Source organism: Amblyomma mixtum, chromosome 4 (genome assembly GCF_055824585.1).
Source record: "Amblyomma mixtum isolate Tamu chromosome 4, ASM5582458v1, whole genome shotgun sequence".
In the NCBI taxonomy this organism is placed as follows: Eukaryota; Metazoa; Arthropoda; class Arachnida; order Ixodida; family Ixodidae; genus Amblyomma; species Amblyomma mixtum.
The window spans coordinates 17927913-17945079 of NC_143015.1; the positions used below are offsets into that span (position 1 = coordinate 17927913).

At 47.0% G+C, this 17167-nt stretch overlaps 1 pseudogene; it reads left to right on the top strand.

The window, feature by feature from the left end:
* Nucleotides 1-13798: 13798 nt before the first annotated feature.
* LOC149345796 (uncharacterized) lies at nt 13799-16625 on the top strand (annotated as a pseudogene).
* The last annotated feature ends 542 nt before the right edge of the window (nt 16626-17167 follow it).

Below are 17167 nucleotides of genomic sequence, written 5' to 3' on the forward strand. Positions count from 1 at the left end.
CGCCATTCATGATCTGAGATAACCTGCCATATGCGCTCCACCTCATTCTTATTCTTCTAGTTATTTCCCTCGCATGATCTGTATCAGCTGTCACTACCTGCCCGAAATAGACATATTCTTTTACTACTTCCAGCACCTGGCTACGAATTTCGAACTGCTGTTCCCTTGCTATGCTGTTGAACATTACTTTGGTTTTCTTCATGTTATTTTTTAGCCCAACCGTTCTGCTCTGCTGGTCTAATTCATTGATCGTACTTTGCAGTTCATGTCCTGAGTGACGTAGCAAGGCAATGTCATCAGCGAATCGCAAATTACTTATTCTCCATGAACTCTTATCCCCAACTGTTCCCATTTCAGGCCCCGGAATACCTTCTGTAAACAGGCACGAAATAACATAGGCGAGATCGTGTCTCCCTGCCTGACACTTTCCTTATTGGAATTTTATTACTGACTTTATTGAGAACTATGGTAGCTGTGCAATCGTTAAAAATATCTTCCAATATTTTCACATAACACTCTTCTACACCCTGATTCCGCAATGCCTGCATGACTGCTGAGGTTTCTACTGAGTCGAATGCTTTCTCGTAATCAATCAACGCTGTATATAGGGGCTGGTTATATTCCGCGCATTTCTCTATCACCTGACGTATTGCGTGAATATGGTCATTGTCGAGTATCCTTTACGAAAGCCTGCCTGGTCATTTGGTTGATTGAACTCTAAGGTTGTCGTTACCCTATTAGCGACTACCTTAGTAAATACTTCGTAGGCAACAGACAGTAAGATGATAGGTGTGTAATTCTTCAAGTCCTTGGCGTCTCCTTTCTTATGAATTAAGATAATGTTAGCGTTTTTCCAAGCTCTAGGTACGCTCGAGGTCACAAGGCATTGCGTATACAGGGTGGCTAGTTTTTCGAGCACGATCTCTCCTCCATCCTTCAACAAATCTGCTGTTACTTGATCCTCACCAGCTGCTTTCCCGTTCCGCATTGCTCCTAATGCTCTCTTTGCTTCCTCCTTCGTTACTGGCGGGATGTCCCATTGCTGTGCTCTACTGCCTCTCTCAGTAACATTCTGATTGCAATCGGTACTGTATTGATTTGTGCGAAACGCTTCGGCTAATTTAACTATCTTATCCATATTGCTAATGACATTGCCCTGTTTGTCTCTTATCGCATGCATCTGGTTTTTACCAAAGCCTAGTTTTCTCTTCGCTGCTTTTAGGCTACCGCCATTATTTAGAGCATGCTCGATTTTCTCCACGTTAAACTTCCTGATGTCGGCTACCTTGCGCTTATTTTTTACCTTCGACAGCTCTACTAGCTCTATTCTAACTATGGAGTTAGACGTCCTCATGCTTTGCCGTTCCTTAATCAGATCCTTAGACTCCTGAGATAGCTTCCTGGTATCCTGTCGAACCATCCTTCCGCCTACTTCTACGGCGCACTCCGTTATGATATCTGTGAGACGATTGTTCTTTGTATCAACATTACGGTCGTCATCTTCAGTTAAAGCAGAAAATCTGTTCTGCAGCAAAATCCTGAATTCCCCTACTTTCCCTCTTAATGCTAACGCGTTAATAGACTTCCGCTTCACTAATATCCTGCGCTCCCTTTTCAAATCTAAGCTAATGCGAGACCTTACCATTCTGTGGTCGCTACAGTGGACCTTTCCGAGGACCTCCATATCCTCTGCGATGCCAGGCTGAGCGCACAGTATGAAGTGTATTTTATTTTTAGTCTCACCATTGGGGCTCTTCCACGTCCACTTCCTGTTGGCTCGTTTGCCGAAGAGGATATTCATGATCCGTAAATTTTTTCTCTCTGCGAACTCTACTAATAACTCTCCCCTGCTATTCCTAGAACCTATGCCATATTCACCTACCGCTTGGTCTCCAGCTTGCTTCTTGCTACCTTTGCATTGAAGTCGCCAATCAGTGTAGTGCACTGTGATATTACTTTGGCCATCGCCAATTCTACGTCTTCGTAGAAGGTTTCAACGATCTGGAAATCATGGCTCGATGTGGGCGCGTAAGCCTGAACCACCTTCAGCTTACACCTCTTATTAAGCTTAATTACGATAGCTGCCACCCTCTCGTTAATGCTATAAAACTCCTCTTGTTGCCAGTTATATCCTGATTGATGAGGAATCCCACGCCTAGTTCTCCTCTATCTGCTAATCCATGATAGCACAGTGCGTGTCCGCCCTTTAGTATTGTAAACGCCTCATCTGTCCTCCTAACCTCACTAAGCCATATGACATCCCAATTAATACCAGCTAAGTCCTCCAACAGCACTGCTAAACTAGCCTCACTGGATAAGGTTCTTACGTTAAATGTTGCTATGTTCAGTTTACAATGGCGGCCTGTCCGGAGCCAATGATTCTTAACACCGTCCACTGCGTTACAGGTCTGACCGCCACCCCGGCCAGCTGCCCCGCAGCGACTGGGGACTGAGGGCCGAGGGTTAACTGAATTGTTCATAGAAGGTTGTGGCCAAGTACTACACCAGGGTGGCCAAATCCTGCTCTGGTGAGGAAGTGCTTTGTCGGTTCTATTCACCGAGATCAGGCCGCACCCCAGGCCTGTTCGTATAGCTCCATCGACACATGCAGTGTCCTCTTCCTAAAATAAAACCATGGTGGAGAAATGCAAACACCGTCTTGCTAGGGCTGAGCCTAAGCGCGAGGCCCAGAGACCGAGCGTCACTAAAAATGCGGCTAAAGAAAGCCAGCGCCCCAGAAAGGGGAGCCGGCGAGGGCGATGAAACGGCCCACCTGAGTGTCCCAGCACCGCAGGCTAGACAAACCATTTGTTTTCCCGGTGAGGGCACGCGCACCGGCCAACTGCAGCAGGGCGATGGGTGGAGTATCCCAAGCTGCAGAAACCGTCGAAAAACAGCCGACCGGCCGCACGAACCGGCAGCGCTGGTCACAGGAACGGCAGCGGTGGCCGCAGGAGCAGCCAGGACCGCCGGCCTCAGCAGCCACATTTTGCATCTGCACGTTGTGATCATGCTTTTAAGGTGCATCAAATCAAATGTCGAACAAACGTTTATCAGAACTCTTTTTTTTCTTTATGTCACGTCAGTTTAGAACAAAGTCCCCTAAAACGTCGTTGACTGCACACCTGTTGAAGCATTTCGTGTTTTTATTCATTGAATCACTCAATCTTAACTTTGTATCATTAATGTACGCGTGTGTGCGCCTGATTTTGCTGTATTTCATGGCTGTTCCGTGCGTTATTTGAATGTCTCATCACCTCATTATAGCACTTAAAGTGCTTGATTTCGTTGTACGCCCCCCCCCCCCCCCCCCCCCCCTCTGCAATAATGCATTCGCGCGCTGCAGGTATCTGTGAATAATAATAAAGAAATGGTGACCGAACACTCGCGATCTACCATTAACTGCCATCTGCCAGGGTGGCAGGGTCGGTGGGGGCTTTATTGTAGCTATAAACACAAACAGGAATTCCTTACTACTCATGTGGGAGAACATCCCGTCCCTCTCGCTCGTAACGCCCCCCACGGTTGTGACAACCTCGGGAAATACTTGCACAGACCTCGTCTTTGAGAACCACGCATTGGTGCAGCAAGTCGACCATATATTTATTCATTTCACCGACCACAAAACATCCTGCATGACAATCAAGAACTTTCGTACAAAAAACCAGCGCTTACGAACACGGACAGATGACAAGGTGAAACAGACTGACGGCGCTGAACCCGTCAGCGCCGTCAGTCTGTTTCACCTTGTCCTCTGTCCGTGTTCGTAAGCGCTGGTTTTTGTACGATGGATCACCACCAACTCGCCCAATCCTCAGTTCTTCTACAATCAAGAACTGTTAGCGGAGTGTTTCTTGAGGGAGGAATATGTGTGCAGCAAGTCGACCATATATTTATCCATTTCACCGACCACAAAGCATCCTGCATGGCAATCAAGAGCTGTTAGCGGAGTGTTTCTTGAGGGAGGAATATGTGTGAAAACAAGTTTTCTGTAATCGTACACACATATCTTGCTCGAATTCTTTGCCTCAATCTATCGAAAAGCTGAAAAAGCTGATTTGTTGCGCTCAAATTTCCCATTAGGAAGTATCGTAATTGTCGGCAATTTTTTTAGACCAACCGTTCTGCTCACCGACTTGAAGTCATATCTGGATGTAAGTAAAGCGAATTTATAGGATGAGAACTGAGGACTGTTGTCTGGACAGAGCTCCAACGTAATTCATAACATCTTGCAAAAACAGCCAAGTTTAGCAATGACAGTGAATGTTCCTGTGTCTGTTAGCTTTTGGCATGTAGGAAAGTTTGAAAACGCATTGAACACGCATAAATAGAAGCTCCTGCTGTACATAAAACAGAGAGCTCGACTCTGTAGCAGGCATTGTCTGGTGTCGGTCCAAGTGCGTCTGGTGCGGCTTGTATTTTTACGCGTATTTTTGACAAACAGAACTGACCTGGACCATATTTTTAATGGTCGCATTCAGTCCCGGCCAGAATACCAAGGGACGGGCTCCCGAAGGCCTTCAAGGCCTTCGGGACGGCGCCTTTTGCTCCACTGATAACAATGGCTTGAACATCTGGTAACTCAAGGCCGAATGGTTTGATCCAGCTTTAGATTTCTTCTCGACCTTAGGTAGCGCAACACTAAGTGGCTCTTATTGTGTGTCTGTGGCTATTGGTTCTACTAATAGAGCAAACATTTTCTTGTTTACCAATTAGCAAATCACACCCTCTGCATAAATGTCAACGTCATCCGTGAAATCATCCACGCTGCTTGCAATGACTGACAGCATATCAGCCTGGAATAATTGTTTCCCTAGAGCAAGAAGAATGAGATCCATAGTCGGCGATGTGTGCCAACTGGGAAGTCCATCGTGCGGAATGGAATGGAAGCTGGCGACGTCAGAAATCCTTGACTTTAAAACACTGCATCCATGACTGCATCATCTGTTATCGAAATGAGGCACGCAGCTGCATCGTCCTTATGGCTTCATCTCTTTATCGTTAACGGCTTGCATGAAGGCACAGCGCTCATGGCACAGAGTGCATGAGTTGCACTGTCCGCTATGTGACGCTGTCTGCACAAGGTACCATCGCAGAAGATGGAGCCGACTGGCAGGATATCAATACCACGTGACCAGCATGGTCAGCAAGGCTTGAAAATTCTCAAACCGATGCTGTTAGTTTATACACGGCCATGGTCAGTAGCTTTGCTTTTGACGATGGTCCCATCTCGTGGGCAACGCGGTTCTTCTATTTGGGACGCTTTGCCCAGCCGGCGATACACAGGCAATGATTGCCCTCGTAGGCAATCGACGCAGGCTTGGCCGGTGGTTGCCTACTGTCTCAATGGAGAGTTATAGCATATCGTTACCCTGTTTACTTTGCAGTTTACAGTGTTACCGGACGCCGGACTTTCCGATTAGCGCTTCTCACGACAGTGCCGCATTTTTATTGCATTTTTTAGTTATGTCCTTTCCATAGCGGTGTCGTGGAGCTTGAGAGGGGATGTTTCATATGCGCGCTTACTGGAAGCACGAAGTCTTGAACTTCGACGGTAGCTGACATCACTTCCTCGTTCGCTATAATCAAGTGGTATTGTCAAAGTCGTTTTTTTATCTGCAACGAATTGCCGTTGCCCTTATGCATGTTTTGACGATATCACCGCACCTGTCCGTGATAAACGAGCGTTTGTTATATCTGCGGCCGTTATAAGTGGGCTCGACTGTACATCCGCTGCTTGCGTTTTAATACACGAATATCAAGAAAGGCTAAAGCTGTAGATATATGGGTAGAGGAAGTAATGACTGTTCGCAAGCTTTTTCAGCTGCCTTGTGGAGAGGCAAAACAGGCGTTCTAAGGAAAAGTGAAGAGTCACAAAACCTGATCTACCAGCACAAACTTCTCACACGACCATGTACAGGAAAGACAGACGCGCACTTAGACGCCTATAAGCACAAGTGTCTGCAATGTGTGCTTTGTAGATTTGAAAAAAAAAATGCCTTAAATGGTGCACGCCAGATTCAACAGACTATCAAGGGCGCAAAAAGTTCAGGTGACACACATGCGGCCTTTGATAGCGCCCCAGGAAAAGTCACAAAAATTCTATGTTGTGCAAGAATCCTTTCTTCCTCGCATAATTCTGCATTTGCAAAAATGTTGCAGCGCAGCGTCACAACGAAGATGTTGCCAATATGTGTCCGTGGAATAACCAAGCGTTCTCAACATATCAAAGCGTGCTTTGCTTTTATCATACTCTTTTTATAGGAATAAAAGAGGTGGACATCATCGTAATAAGCCAAGGTCGCAATTCCTCACTGTGCTAGCGAGAAGCCACGACCAGCGTTGTTTGGAAGATACCGAGCTATACAGGGACTGGACATGTATAACTCAAGTCAAGATCGTTTCGGTGCGATACATGAGAACTTCGTCGCTCACTAGTGCGCGGAAACCTAGAGGGCGTATGCGGCGGTCATGTCGGCGCCCGCGTAACTACACTGTGTACGCGAAATACCCGACTGACTCAAGCTTCAGGGGAGGCCTACTACTCGCGCGACGGGGACTGGGAAACTGCTCAGGCTCGATGGTTTTGTAGAGATGCAAAATCTACCGGCTTTTCGCCTTATGCCTCACCAGATGGATTATAGCGTATACATAGCCGATATATATTCATTTCGAGTTGATTCGATATTGCTGATCTTGCCGTAAATTCGTCTTTTTGTCGGGACATTATATGAATTTGGTAAAATTAGAACATAGCGCATTAAAGTAATTTTCACATTTTAAAGCGAAAGCTGTACTACTTGCACTTTCAGCCTTTGCCGTGGCGCGGTGGTGCCACCACCAGCGCCTAACCCCTGCGCTCTCCGCTAGGAGCGCAACAGGTGCTTTGTGACGTCACGCCGAAGAGAACGGCGACCGACTCGCGCCGTCGCAAGCATGGAGGAAAAAAAACTAAGGAGGGAGCGTCCGGCGACAGCCTTGATGCCTAGTCTAAACAAGTAAAGATATAGCAAAAAAAAGAGAGTGTGTCCCCCCCGTGATCACACCACGTGATAGCGTGCGGTAAAGTCTAGCCCCGCTGAGCGCGCGCATGCGCCGATTAGCGCGGCAGACTAACTGTAGATCAACTTCCTTGCTGTAGACGCCCGCGCAGCGGTTCGCGCATACGCACGCACTAAAACATACCAGAATCAAAACATAAAGGACTGCCTCGGAGAGTGAAAAACTGAGGGAGAAAACGACTTCAAAACAACTCGGCTTGCGAACGCTGGCCGCGTGACGTCACGCTCCCTCCTTAGTTTTTTTTCCTCCATGGTCGCAAGCCGCGGCGGTGCCACCACGGCGTGGCCTCCGCGATCGAAGCGCGCTTTTGAGCAACGGCGCGCGCCGCCGCCGAGATCGCGGCGGCCACGACCACGGGCACCTAACTCCTGCGCTCTCCGCTAGGAGCGCGATTGTGGCGTTACGCTGAAGAGATTTAGGCTCGACTCACGTCGCTAGAAAGCAGTAGCTGTGCCAACCACCAGCGCCTTAACATTGCTTCGCGGCGATGCCGCCTACCACTAGGGAGGCTCGTCGTAATGCGCGTAAAAGAGAGCGGCGAGCTACAGAGACAGAGGAAGAGCGTGAAACAAGACTCGCTAAGCGACGTGCCCCCAGTATGCGGCTCGGCGAGAACGTCCGAGCTCTTCAGTGGACGATGGGACTGATTCGCTCAGTGTTGTCGACAGTGACCAAGTATATCCTCACAGCCGCAGCGATTATAGTTTCACTACTAGTTGTACATAGAATAGCCAAGTGATCACCACAGCAGCACCAAAGTATACAACAAGTTTCACACAAGCACCACAACAGCACGACTATCATGTGAGCGAGGGCGTAGCCATGGGTATTGCTTTTGCGATTTCCCGGCTTAACCGTTGAGCCACAGCCATTTTTTATTTTATATACCAATGGCCCAGAAAAACGTAAACAGCATAAGAAGGCTGATAAAACCATTGAATTTTTTTTTTACCTGAACCTGTCTGAACCGGTTCGAAACGGTCCGAACCGGTCCGTTGAACCGGTTCGAAACGGAATGTCGCTCTGTAGACGAACCCGGAACTGATCCCGAAAGGTGTGAACCCGAACCAATACCGAAAATATTCTGGTTCGACGACCTAGTTAGCACTATTGGTTTTACAGTCGGCGTGAAAAGTCTGCCCACTTCTGCAACTGCGCCCCGGTCTCGGCAGCAGGAGTGCATTGTTGTGTGGCGCTCGCACGCAGCGTGGCGCGGCTCGGAACTTGCAGAGGGCGGCGAGGCGGGGTGGGAAACCTTCTACCGGGACTGCACATTTCACTCCTATAATAAACGCCTTCCAGTTGCGCCTTTTATTTGTATTTCGCCATCGCTTTCTCGTTCCAGTACTGCGTGTGCTTCTTGTGAAGGAGGGATCTAGAGGGTGGAAGAAAGAGGTTGTATGGTGGATAGGACCTTTTGCAGGCCGGAGGTGGGTAACGTGGGTCGCAAGCAAAGGTAGGTGGATTGTGGAGGTGAATTTTTGTAGTTCTGTGTGGCGGACCCTGGAGTTATAAGATGCGGGGGAGGGGGGGGGGGGGCAAAGGTGGGCTGGCAGTGGGCGGGTGCCTCGTGCAGGTTCGCGGGGGCGTCACACGACAGACGGATAGATTTTGTGCGACTGGGGCTAGCGATGATAACGCAATAAAAGACACATTCCCTTTGCAGCAATACTTTGATTTGAGCTAGTTGGTTGCAGCATGACATGTTTACGCAAAAGGCGTACTGTCGCTAAAAAACGGAGACAACACACACAACAGAACAGGACTGGCGCGAACTCCCAACTGAGTTTCACTGCAATGTCAAAAGACAGATTAGAGCGTGAAATAATAGAAGCCTATTACATCAAGCAGAGGGGCGATATCTGCATAAGGAAGCCATCTGTGTCATTGTCAGATGAAGAGATTAGGTTTCTTAGTGGGCCTTTGTCAGCGTTATAATCATTGCTTCGGTCCGTTTGGGACGTGTATCTTTGTTAAATCACCCCCTTTATCTGGTTTGTCTGTATCGTTTTGCATGCAGTGTGGTTTTTAAGTGGTTTTTCTGTGAATAAACTCAGTTGGAAGTTGGCGCCAGTCCTGTCCTGTTGTGTGTGTTGTCTCCGTTTTTTAGCGCCAGTACGCCTTTTGCGTAAACATGACGTTCCCTTTGGTTTGGTTGTTTCAAGCAGTACAGTCTTCCGTCATGTAATGAACTAATTCGGCATTCTTGATCAACAAGCTGCGAAAAGAGCAAGATGAAGGACAAATCGAGATGACGTAAAGTCGTTTGTGTCGACTACCGTCTTCCCGTATCTTTTTTTCCTTCGTACCCGTTGACCACGGGGAACATTCCTTCTATCACAAGTGGGCGCATCACCTGCCTAGTAGCAAAGCGCTGCATTCACTCCTGATGGCAGAGTGACGGCATTGCGCATGTTGTGGCCATTAAGGACTCGAAGTGCGAGTTCCAAAATTGTGCTCAGCTAATGGGGAATTCTGTGAACAGCCGTGCTCCAGTAACGGGTTGGTGTAAGTGCACATCGATTTATACTGTTTCGATTGCATGCGTGATAATCTAGAGCGCTGAGGCGAAGCTTCCGGATGAGAGGTGTCTGACTTACCGACAGGTCAGATTTTGCGAGTACAACTACTCTCATTTTAGAAAGAGCCAATGGCCTTGCGGAAGTGCTGAAAGCCATGTCCGACATGCCTACTGGTCACGCCACTTCTGTGAATTCGCTTTCTTTGGCTAGGGTTCCGCACTGCGTAGTGAAAGTGGTAATTACGATGCTTAATAATAATTCAAATCCACTGTATTTCTGGTAGAAAGCAAGTATACATCATGAGCAACAAGGTTTAAAAGAGGAATATTATACCAAAGAAGGCGAGGCGAAAGGCTTTTCATCTACGCCTGACAAGGCCTCGCCTCCTGGCGAGAAAGATTTCACTCTCTAAGCTACAAAAGCCGCTGAAATAAATGCATTGCATCTTTCAATACGTGCAGAAAACAGAAGCATTGTAAGCAGGGCATTATATGAAATTAAAATCGTAAGTACTACAGAAAACAAGCGAATTTTTCTTTAAAAAACATGCATCGCAACCTAGTAAGTTATTATTGTGTCAAAAGGCAAGACGCGCAGTTGCATAAATATTTATCTCTGCAAAAGATTAGCTACAAACCAGAAAATTATTACAGTGTGAAAAACATGAAAAAGCAACATTTGTATCGACATATTTCAATAATCTAACAAGAAACAGAGCAATATAAACTAAACACACAGCTGAATGAGATAACAACAAAGAGACCGTTTTTTTCGACCACGAGTACATTTTTTTATCCGTGCTTTATAAATATACGGTGAGTCTACATCTACTGCGATGTCGATAAGTTCTGGAAACAAATTTAAAAGGACAGGGATCTGGTAATCTAACAATTGTGTCCCATAGGAAGTTCTGACTTTTTTCTTAGGAAATGAATTTGCCCTAAAATTATAGACGCATTCTTGACGTCGGTACATCCCAAGAAATGAGTTTAGGTAACTTCTTATATGAGTGAATATGTTCAGTGCCAAGCGCTGTCGAAATATACATGTTGAACTTAGCAAAGCGCAATTAAAAGACAGGGACAAGAAGAAGAAGCACACAGGACAAACGCTCGTGTCCTCGCTTGTGTGTCAAACGTTTGTCCTGTGTGCTTCTTCTTCTTGTCCCTGTCTTTTAATTGCGCTTTGCTAAGTTGAACATGTATTGCCAACGCGCCCAAATTTCTGCATTGTTGGTCCCTATGCTTGAACTTATGCGGGACCTCATGGAAGCGTTTCATATGCGTATCAGCGGAGATAAATGCATCAGCGAGACTTCCGTCCGCTTCTCTGATAGGGAGTTCCGCTTTTTGGAAAAATCACTGGGGTACACAGGGGGTGTCATGTGATGTTCTTGATATCAGATTGTTATGGTATGTTTTGTTTTTTCCTCTTTATAAGTGCATGTGTTTCGGAATAAATCTTCAGTTATGAGTTAGCGCTTGTTCTTTTCTTGTTTTTGCTTTGTCCTCGTTTTTTCTGCGCAGTTTTTTCAGTATGCATATCAACCAGCTTGCCCAACCTTCTGCTCTCCTTATGATATACCTTTGCTAGCTGTACTCGTTAAAGACCCATACCACCACTAAAGGAGATGCGCTGACTATTCGCTTCGCATTGTGAAACATTTCGTCGAACGTGGCTTTGCGCTGTTGTGGTCTGCCATAGATCGGCCGCAGCATTAGAACGGCCGCACCATTGCAGGAGAGTTTGTTTCGTTAGAGCTGGATAAAAATGTATTCAATTTCTCCTCTCATTCCAAATCTATGGTTGCCGCAGTGCATTTTTTGTGCACGAGGGTGCAGATGGACGGACTAAGGACGCCCTGTGTGCTGTGAGATGTCAATGCACACAAAAGATCACAAGTTGTTGCAAAATATTCCGAAGACCTCCACTACGGCACCTATTTCGACCTATTTTCTTTAACTCCCACCTTCCTTCCTTCCCTCACAAAGCGGTTCACGTGTCCACCAAGTACTAAGACAGCTACTGCACCTTTAATTTCCTCAAAACCAATATCAGCCGCAATCGCTTACACGATTGTCACATTTCAATTCCTTGAATGAATATGGGTAGAACCATGACGCTGAGGACCGTACAACAATCGCATCAAGTCGGTATGACTGTGTCTGGTGCAAATGCGAGTAGGATTCCAGCAAGCATACGCATGCGATGCTTGCCGCCCTGACAACCATTTCTTGACAGTAAGGCTTAGTGTGCATCCAATATTTCAAGATATTTAACCGTTGGCTAAATTTCCCGCAGAAGCAGCTGAGGACTTTTGCTGGATGTAAGCTTAAGCGATTTTCTGCCGTCGGGGCCACTCGGTTGTTTAAGCAGGTCTGCTTTGACCGCAACCAACAGAGTAGAGAATACAGATATGCGCACAAAGTTCTGGTGGTAGTAGCGTTGTTCCCGCCGTGCGGCAACCACTATTTGGCTCCGCTGTCCGCTATATTACGACGACATGTGCGGAAAACGATCCAATCGATCGGGACTGAAACACCGACGGGTGTACCGCACAGAAAAGGCGTAGAGGCTTTCCCAGCTGTTACATGCCGGTGATTTGGTTTCAACTAAGAATCAACAACAAAACTCTTCGCATAAAGTTGGGCATTCCGACTTGTATTATTTTTCATGCGTCCTTACTCTCGGTGCCTTTTTTGAAGATCTAGTGCTTGCCCATTTTGAAAACGAGTTTTGCTGCGTCGCTCGGTAGAAAGCTGAACGACTAAAGTTGACCGAAAAGAAAAGCATCCGCCAGTGCATACGCCAGGTTATGAGTGGGTGCGCGCTTTTCAGACATGTCCAGAGTTTTCATGATAGGCTGAGGTGCCCTTATGGTCGGTTTCCTGAAGCACATTTAAAGGGTAGGCATTGGTAAAAGTAGACAGAACACTTATTGCTATATAACTGAAGCACCCTTCCAGTGGTAGCAATTTTCACGGCGCCTAGTACAGGGCAACACAATGCGCACAGTGACGAACGAAAAACGCGAGAAAACACACAGTGTTCTCTTTACTGTGTGTCTCGTTCCGTGTTGTAGGCAGGTTTCCTGGCCCTTCCTATCCAACTGGCCCCCCAAATATCTAAATTATAATCCTGACAACTGACTAACGAGAGAGAATCACACGCGAGACTCTATGAGGGCTTAAGTAACGTACGATGTCGAGTACCGGAGGAGTATTCACAGCGTGCTACTTTCAATGCTTTGGACAATGGTCGGACGAAAGTTGGAAAAAAACTGGTGCCCCGGAGGAACACTTTTCAAAGCGGACATAATGCGGTGGCTTGTGAACCTCAGACTCCTGGCAGATCAGAACCATTTCGTCTTCGAAGTGGATTTCTTAAGAACATTGAAGCCTAGCCTAGAAAGCACACTTTTTGAGACAACCTACCAGCCAGTAGACAATCACAGAGTGGCGAGCATCGGTGTTCATGCGTGGCCACTTGCTGCTCTTTGAACCACTATGAACACGCTTTAAAAATGGGAAAAAATCATTTTCTTTTGATGTTGGCCTTCCACAATAAATATCTGAATAGGTTGAGTAAACTCACAGTCAGTGGAATTTATCGCTATTATTGAGCTTGCGCGTTATAAAGTTATTTCGTGATTCAAACGATGGAGGCCCCGCCGCGGTGGCTGAGTGGTTACGGCGCTCGGCTGCTGACCCGAAAGACGAGGGTTTTATTCCGGCCGCGGGGGCCGTATTTCGATGAAGGCGAAATTCTAGAGCCCGCCCGTGTCCTGTGCGATGTCAGTGCACGCTAAAGAAACGCAGGTGGTCGAAATTTCCGGAGCCCTTCACTACGGCGTCCCTCATAGCATGAGTTGCTTTGGGACGTTAAACCCCAATAACCAATAACCAACGAAACGATGCAGGTGCCAGTTATCATTTGCAATTTGCCAATTGAGGCACCGTTATCTCGCAGTGATAACTCCCTCCAAAGTTCTGTCAGTGAATTGTTGTCCTTATGTTCGAATGGTGTTCGTGGGCTTGGTGGCTGTGCCATGGCAAAGACCACTAATCCGCTCTTCCTGACAATGCAGGTGCTTCTAACGATCATCGTCGCATTTCTGCCTGGCTTGACGACTGCGCAGTCGGGTTCGTCATCCCTACCGATTTATCTTGGCTGCGGGGAATTTGAGGCCGGCTGCGTCAACGTCACCGCTGCCGTCGACACGCCGCCACGGATCTGCCCAACCCTCGCTGCCTCCTGGATCGCCCCATCACAGTCGACATCATCATCTTCAACTATAAAACCGCTGCATCCGTCAACGACACTTCGTGGGCTTGGTGGCTGTGCCATGGCAAAGACCACTAATCCGCTCTTCCTGACAATGCAGGTGCTTCTAACGATCATCGTCGCATTTCTGCCTGGCTTGACGACTGCGCAGTCGGGTTCGTCATCCCTACCGATTTATCTTGGCTGCGGCGGATTTGAGGCCGGCTGCGTCAACGTCACCGCTGCCGTCGACACGCCGCCACGGATCTGCCCAACCCTCGCTGCCTCCTGGATCGCCCCATCACAGTCGACATCATCATCTTCAACTATAAAACCGCTGCATCCGTCAACGACACTTCGTGGGCTTGGTGGCTGTGCCATGGCAAAGACCACTAATCCGCTCTTCCTGACAATGCAGGTGCTTCTAACGATCATCGTCGCATTTCTGCCTGGCTTGACGACTGCGCAGTCGGGTTCGTCATCCCTACCGATTTATCTTGGCTGCGGCGGATTTGAGGCCGGCTGCGTCAACGTCACCGCTGCCGTCGACACGCCGCCACGGATCCGCCCAACCCTCGCTGCCTCCTGGATCGCCCCATCACAGTCGACATCATCATCTTCAACTATAAAACCGCTGCATCCGTCAACGACACTTCGTGGGCTTGGTGGCTGTGCCATGGCAAAGACCACTAATCCGCTCTTCCTGACAATGCAGGTTGGTGAACAATACAGCCTGTTCGCAAAGAAAACTAGTAACTACTTCTTAGTGCAGCTACCAAGCCCACAGTGTCTGAGTGCTATCGTTGCCGATTTTGCCCGTTCTCTTCTGTTGTTGTTATCCGGTGATATTGAAACTAACCCCGGTCCTGATACTGCCGCCATTCTTGCCGAGCTGCAAAAAATTTCAGCCAGTCAATCTCAACTCATCGCCGATGTGGGTGAACTAAAAAACCAACTACTAACGACAAACCAAACCATCTCCAATCTGAGCGAAAAAATGACTGATCTCGAGAACCACTACCAAACCCTAAAAACCTTGTCATTGTGGGTTTTTTGCGCAAAAGACACGACACAGAAGAAACGAGGTAGACAGGACAAGCGCTTGTCCTGTCTACCTCGTTTCTTCTGTGTCGTGTCTTTTGCGCAAAAAACCCACAATGCTTAGGCACCAACTAGCCTGCAAAAACATACTCGCTAAAAACCTTACAAACAGACCTTGATACTGTCCGAACTAACGCCGCCCAGACAGCCAGCTTAGTCGCTGCACTAGAAACACGCCTAGACGACGCCGAAAATCGATCGCGGCGGAATAATCTAATATTTTATGGCCTTGAAGACACTAATGCGACCGAAACATATGCAGAGGCTGAAGAAATCATCATTCGCCACTGCCAGGATCGCCTTAACATATCAATTGACCCTAAATAAATAGAACGCGCTCATCGCCTTGGACGCCACTCTGACGACCGCTGCCGCCCAATAATAACCAAATTCACGTCCTACAAAACAAAAGACAATATTCTCTCAAATGCCCGGAAACTAAAGAACACATCCTACAGCATCGGCGAGGACTTCTCTCGTTCTGTCCAAACCGCGCGTAGCCACCTTGTAGCATTTGCCAAAGCAAAAAAAAGCTAAATTTTCACTTCGCTACAAGACATTGCACATTGGTACTAAGCGTTACATCTACGATATCTCATCGCAGATGGTTAAAGAGATACCATAGCGGTCACCTCCCCCAAATGTAATCAATACCCGTCCCCGCACTTTACCAAGTAATCATCTTTCGTTCTCTGTAACCTACACTAATATTCGCAGTCTAATGCCGAAACGAGAACGCGTGTCTAGCTTAGTCACATCATCTAACAGCAGTATACTGTTATTAACTGAAACCTGGCTTACTAATGATATCACTGATGCTGAAGTCATTGCCGATTTGCCGAATTTTTCTGTTTATCGGAAGGACCGCACAGATTCTCGAGGAGGTGGCGTGCTGATCGCTGCTGGACCAGAATTATCTTGTTCACCCATCCATCTCCCATCTAACTTAGAGATACTGTGGCTTTTGTGCCGCACTTCACCGCATTCAGTCATAATCGGCGTGTGTTATAGGCCTCCGCATACTAGCCCAAACTTTTCTCGTGAACTCAACAATATGCTAAACCAGCTCATGATATCTTATCCGAACGCGCATATTCTTCTGTTTGGTGATTTTAATTATCCAGGTATAAACTGGCTCAACCGTTCTCATTCACAGCCAATCAGTGCAGAATCAAGGGATTTTCTAGATGTTTGTTTGAACTTTAATCTTTACCAACTAGTAACCAGCCCAACACGCATCGCAGGCGATTCGAGCAACATTTTAGACTTAATACTAAGCTCTCATCCTGACAGTTTGTCATCCATTACATACTTAGAGCCCATTAGCGACCATAATGTCATTCAAGCAGATTTTTCCTTCCGCACCGAGCGCCATGAAACACAAAAGAAAACAATCACCCTGTATGACAAGGGTAACTACAATGCCATTAATCATGAACTGAGCATTTTTCTCCCACTCTTCGAAGCCGCTTATAACCAGAGATCTGTTAACGAGAATTGGCTAATATTTAAAGATAAACTTCATGAACTAACACAAAAATTTATCCCTAGAATAACTTTTCGTGAAAATCGCTCTAAACCCTGGTTTTCTAAGACACTAAAAAGACTGGAGAATAAAAAGAAGCGGCTTTTTCGCGCTGCCAAATTTAAAAGCAATTCCGAAGCGTGGGAGAAGTACTTTTCAGCCGAAAAAGAATACATCACTTCCGTCACCAACGCTAAACACTCATTTTTTAACAGCGACCTACCGCGCATGCTATGCGATAACCCCAAAAAATTTTGGCGCATCATCAATCCCGCACCATCACACTCAGTCACTCTCACTCATGCATCCGGTATCCAAGCCTCCGACACAGAATGCGCTAACATCTTCAATACGGCGTTCTCGTCAGTTTTCACCCAGTAGCGCAACCCGCCTCCAAGGATACCTCCTACTAATGCCACCTCACCGATGGACGCAATAACTTTTTCTTCAACTGGCATCTCGTCTTTAATTGAGAAAATGAAACTCTCGTTGTCAGCCGGCATCGACGAGATAAACACTAAACTACTAAAAAACACGAAATGTATCAGTGCAGTGTATCTTGAATTATTGTTTTCGCAATCACTCTCTACAGGTCTCATTCCGGAAAACTGGAAAGTTGGGAAGGTCGTTCCACTCTACAAATCAGGTGACAAAAATTCCCCTCTGAACTACCGTCCTATTTCTCTAACTAGCG